Here is a 5,871-nt window from a genome sequence, read left to right on the forward strand (position 1 = left end):
TATGAAGACAGGCTGAGAAAATGTGGGCTGTTTAGGCTGGAGAAGAGAAGCTGCATGGAGACCTCATAGCAGCCTTCCAGTATCTGAAGGGGGCCTGTAAGGATGTCGGAGAGGGATGCTTCATCAGGAACTCTAGCAACAGGACAAGAGGTAATGGATTTAAACTGAAACAGGGGAAATTCAGAAGGAAGTTCTTTACTGTGAGGGTGCTGAGGCACTGGCACAGGTTGCCCAGAGAAGCTGTGGCTGCCTAATCCCTGGTAGTGTTCAAGGCCATGTTGGTAGGGGCTTGGAGCAACCTGGTCTAGTGGAAGGCAGGGGGTTGGAACTGGATGAACTTTAAGGTCCCTTCCAACCCAAACCATTCTATGATTCTAAGATTCTTGCTGTGACACTGAGCTCCCAAGGTGGGAGGCTGGCTCTGCTGTGCCCTGAGAACCATTGGAGCAAGGCTGGGAAATCCCAATGCCATGGGCAGCTTCAGAGAATATGGAGTTCTTTCTCCTTTCACAAGCTTTTCAAGTGGATCTCCGAGGTGCAGGCTGTACTGGCAATGACAGGTCCAGAAAAAAAACACCCAACCTCTAACAGGGTGAAACCTCAAACCAGGCAGAGCAGATCAAGAAATACAAGAAGATGGGGGATGGGTCATTGAAGAACTGTCACTAGAATCCAGAGAGACCAGCTTTGCAGCCAGATGACGTTAAGCCATACTGTTAAACGCACCTCGTCTGGAGGTGGGGAGGCACGGCAAATGCACGTGAAACCCACACCAGAAAGAAACAGCCCTGGAAACTGGGTTTGCTAATTGGCAGGATTTTTTTTCAGATAAGACTTACCTTGAAACTATATTTTTTGTCTACCTGTGCAATTACCCATCAAATCAAGTTGTAGGGGAAAAAAAAAATGCATTCTAGAGGTTTCCTTTGGACAGCATGAAACCTTTTGATCCAGCTTGAGCCTTCAGACTCCATACATTCAGACTGCAGTGCTGGTGTGGTTGCAGTGACACAAGGCAAAAAGAAAATGAAAGGTCCTTTCAGGATAGTAGGTGTGATCCTTTCCCAGTAAGTGCAAGGAGAATATTTTATTCCTCATCAACTTGCCTGGATCAGGATGTCCTTCTTGCCCTAAGAAAATCCTTTGTAATTAAACCTTTTTTCTGCAATATGTCAGGGCACATAACAAGGATTTTCCTGCCTGGAAGTAGTGTGATCTTAGATATTTCTAGATACAGCTCAGGCTGGAGGTATGAACAGAAATATGATCATTTATGCCCACCATCTTTGAAGCTGGGAGGGTCCTGATTTCAATCTCAGCAACAAAGGGCATGTGTAAGTAATGCTTGGTTTAAAAGGTCTGAAATGACTCTCATCATATCCTCTGGCTGCCTGTCTCATCCAGCCAGTCTCACCTCATCCCATAGGAACAGGCAGCTGGATCCCATCCGTGCTGCCATCCCAGCCATCCTGTAGCTGAGATCACTGGGGCCAGATATCGTGAGGTGGGGGCTTGAGGGGCACTGTCCCCTGTTAATACCCCTGTCACATAGCACAGCTATGCAGCATCATAGGCTCTCTCAGCCAAGAAGGCAAGAAGGCACACAGGGGTGGGAAGAAGCCCCAGGACTGACTCTTTTCTGAGGCTGAACCAGACCCTAGATGAGAGAGGAACCCCAGGAGATGGCCTTGTTTCCCCTACCAGCAATGTGTTCTGCAGTCAAAGACTGAAAGCAACCCCATCCCGCTCTGTGGTCCCCATGTGTCACCACTGACGCCTGCCACTAGCTCTGCTGCACTCATCTCCTTGGCTGCATCATGGAGGATGCTCAGCCGCTGCCATCCTGCTGTCACTGTCTCTCACACAGTTTGGCACACAAACAGCCAAAGGCTGAGGAGATGTGCAATGAGTAGTCAACCTTGCCATTGCCTTTCTCAATACTTTGAGATGATAAGCCACCAGCTGGCAGGTGGCTGCCAGTGTGTGGAGCCTTACACAGTTCTTCTGGCAGTTGAAGCACAGAAGGCAATATGCTCTCCACCAGAGAACATCAGCTGGTGATGTGTGATGCTTTTTCTCAGATAGGGGATGGATGTGAGATGCTCCTGATGCTGCCAGCACTTCTGAGACAGCAGGTGAAATAAAAAAGGTCCTGCTACCTGTTATCTCGGGATCTGTCCTCTGCAGGTGGGCATGTCTAGGGAGATGTGATTGATTTAAGTCACACTAACAAATGTGGTTTTGTCCTTACAGGATGTATCAGCTTGGCTACTGCTTGACTTGCTCTGGGAATCACACTTCAGCATCATAGCCCTGTACCTTCAGTCAGCAACCCAAGAACTGCAGTGAAGGCTGAGTAGGCACCTCCCCAGGACTCCCTGGGCTTCTCCTAGGGCTGTCCCTAGAGTGGCTCTTTACCCTTGGCTTTGTTTGGCATCCCCAGCCCTTTCCTGTAACAGCAGCTGCTGGAAGTGTGAATTTCCAGGCCTGAGGACTGCTCACTGGAGCATGTGCAGTCCAAGAACCAGTGGAGAAAAGCACCAGGTCCCATCCCTTGCTGTAGATGCAAAACCTGCCTCATTCTCATTGCAGAAGAGTCTCACTGTGGGAATCTGCAGCTCTCCCATGCCTCCTGGTTAGTAGAGCTGTGGGGCTGTGAGGATCCCTTGGCTTTCACCTGCATGCACATGGGCAGGTTTTGTTCCTAGCTGTGCTAGTTCTGCTTTTGGACAGGCCAAGGGCTGTCTGATGAGCTGTTCGGGTGTTTGAGTCCAGAGCCTTGTCCAGGGCTACAACTGTCCCAGATCTGAGCTGCTTTGGAGACATCTGCCCTCCAGGGATGAGAAGAGGTTCCCAGGCCTGCTGAGAAGAAAACCATCGCTGCCTGCTTGGCACCGGAGCTTGGATGGGAATTCTGTTTTTCATGAGCAGGCTGAGCGGTCAGCACATACCATGAGCAACAGTCAGAGGAGCAATAAATAGCCTACCCAGACCAGAAGGAGACAACCTGTTCAGACTGGACCACTCATCCCCTGTGCTGGACAGAATAACTATTGCTCTGTGTCAAGGTCTCATGTGCTGAGGAGAGAAAGCCTCTGGCCAGGCCCAGCCTGCACCTAGTGGGTTCTCCAAGAGCAGCCATGGTTACTGCTTCAACCGGCACGTCCCAAGGATGTGGTAGGCAGCCATCAGGATTGTCTTTGTTCCAGTGAGATGTTTCACTCCTGCTCCCGAAGACGTGCCAAGAGGCAGATGCCATTGCTGCAGGCTGGCTGTGGACTTCTCCTCCAGGGCTGGTTCCCATTTGGGATTGAACCCAACCGTACTTCTCCATTCCAGTGAAAGACCCAGCTTTGCTCATTCTCCAGAAAAAGGAGCACTTTGAAAATGTTAAGGTTCCATAACTCATACCAGGAAAACCTTGTGTTCCCCAATGAGGTTTCTTTGTGGTCTTATACCACCCGTAAGACTGTGGGGAAGAGGAGAGGTCCCAAATAGCCAGTGCAAGCCCATCACTTAGCATTTCCCCTTCTCCCTTTTAAAGTCTACAACGGGAGCAGGCATGAAAGGCATTCCTGCAGCTACAGGCCAGTGTTTCTTCCCAGTCACCTCCTGCTGAGCAACAAATCTGGGATAGCCAGGGGTTGTAAAGTCCTCTGAACCTGAAAAGTGCTAACCAAGAGAATAAAGCACAACAAGAGTGTTATTAATAAATGCCAGCTGCTGTTATATAACTCCTAATCATGAGCTGCGTCTTTCGGCCCCCATTGTTCCATTGTCAGGCCCCATTATCTGGGACCCATGGACCACAAGAAATAGGCTGGGCTCTGCGGGTTTGCAAACTTTCTTGTTGGAAAGCTTTTCATGCAATTGTTTTTGCTTTGTGCTGTTGCCTTCCTTATTGTACAGATGTGGGTGTGTATCGCAGCCCACACCCTCTGACTTTTGCCTCAGGATAACTTTGAAAATGAGCTGATCCATCTCAGTGAGTGTTTTCCCTCAGAATTTGCTTTAAAAACAGCAACATTCAAACAAAAAAAAAACCCACCTCATTTTCCTGAAGTGAAGCTCGTGCTGGGGAAAGATGCTGGCCTGGAATCCAAGCAGAATAAAGACTGCACTTTATCCTCAGAAGAGACTCCCCGCAGGACTGTCAGTGCCTTAGCCCAGGCCTGAAGGAAGAATGGAGTGTGGGGTAATCAGGTCTCTGGGACTCATTTGGAGCAGGGCATCTCTGTGGTTGCAGGGCTGGGCTATCAGTCCTCCCCTGCCAGCTTACAAGCTTTCAGCAGTCCCGCTTCAAATGCACCTTCATAGAATCCCAGACTGGTTAAAGCTCACCCAGTTCCAACCCCCTGCCACGGGCAGGGACACCTTCCACTAGACCAGGTTGCTCCAAGCCCCATCCAACCTGGCCTTGAACACTGCAAGGGATGGGGCAGCCACAGCTTCTCTGGGCACCCTGTGCCAGCGCCTCAGCACCCTCACAGGGAAGAACTGCCTAAGAGCGCATCTCAATCTCCTCTCTGTCAGGTTAAAGCCATTCCCCTGTGTCCTCATGGACACATCAAGGAAGGCTTCTTCATGGCATTTCTCCCTGGAAATCAACATGAAGCTTATCTGGCACCAGTGCAAGCTTGTGAGTCTCATCTGTACTTACAGGCTAATCATAGAATCAAAGAATCACAGAACAGTTTGGGTTGGAAGCTTTGGACCTTAAAGCTCAACCAGTTCCAACCCCCTGCTGCGGGCAAGGACTTTCACTAGACCAGGTTGCTGTGCAAAAAGAGGAGAGTGTAGTTCTTCGTGGCACCTTCATGCTGGCCAGTATAAGATACACCAGCATGGGAAGCTCTGCGTGCTGGGTTATGGCTGTTAGGTTGGTTGGGTCATGGCTGTTCAGGTTAGAGGTGCAGTCATTTCCCAGGGCTTAGAACTGACCACACCAAAAAAAAATGGGTTTCTGGTCAAAATTAAAAATTTGATTGAACTTTGCCTAGGTTTGGAAGAGAAATTATAAATCAAAACTGAGAAATGCCAGGCTGTTGTGTTCATTTCCTAAGGCCTGTATTTTCTCTAAGAACAATATGCTTTAAACATCATTGTGTTTTTTCTTCCTTTCACTGGAAAACCTGAAATGACACAAGAAGCTAAAAATAGTAACAGTACCCAACCAAGTCATCGGTGCTTTTCAGTCAGCTTCAATGCAAACTTCAGTGTTGGTTGGGCAGGATTTGTTATTTTTCTGACCAGGCCCTATATTAGATTCCTGAATATATCTGACCAAAATGGTCTAGGAAAGCCACCAACCCATTCCTGAATGGTTTTCCCTGGAGTTCACCCAGTGCTTCACATCTTCAGGCAGCAACAACCAGTAAGCACAGTGATGCTCTTGGGATAGGGATGGAGATGAGTGCTGCAGTGTGACCACAGTGTGGTCCCCAAGCCTGGGGCTGCAGCCCTGTGGTCACCCTCCTTCATGCTCAGGAGAGATGGGCTCTGAGACACTGTTCCCCCAGAACCATCCTTGGTGGCTGCATCTCCTCCCCAGATGAGTCCAAGCTGTCCGCAGTGGCCATCCTCTGGCCCATCCTGTTTTGCACTGAAAAGCAGGTGCAGAACATGCATGGCTATCACCAGGCATCTTCTCACCTCCTTCTGCCCTGCCAGTACCTTTAATACAGAACAAGACGCAAGGCACAGAGGTTGTGTGTGTGTGCTGTGCAGGGAGCTGGAGCAGCCCTGGAGACTACTCTCCTGGGACCTCTGCATGGCACAGAGACATCTACCTAACAATTGAGGGAATATTTTCCACCCAAAGAATCCATCTCATGGTCCCCTCTTCATTTGTGACACAAGGGAAAATGTGAA

General features: G+C 49.4%; 1 long non-coding RNA gene across 1 annotated transcript; it reads left to right on the forward strand.

Moving 5' to 3' along the window:
* Nucleotides 1-1,951: 1,951 nt before the first annotated feature.
* On the forward strand, nt 1,952-3,741 carry LOC130598534 (uncharacterized). The gene is made up of 2 exons (XR_008972028.1): nt 1,952-2,135; nt 2,254-3,741. It is a non-coding gene; the product is annotated as an uncharacterized LOC130598534 (long non-coding RNA).
* The last annotated feature ends 2,130 nt before the right edge of the window (nt 3,742-5,871 follow it).

The sequence above is a fragment of the Pezoporus wallicus genome, unplaced genomic scaffold, assembly GCF_028554395.1.
Source record: "Pezoporus wallicus isolate ANWC-B61680 ecotype Strahan unplaced genomic scaffold, APGP_CSIRO_Pwel_v1 contig_4012, whole genome shotgun sequence".
NCBI lineage: Eukaryota > Metazoa > Chordata > Aves > Psittaciformes > Psittacidae > Pezoporus > Pezoporus wallicus.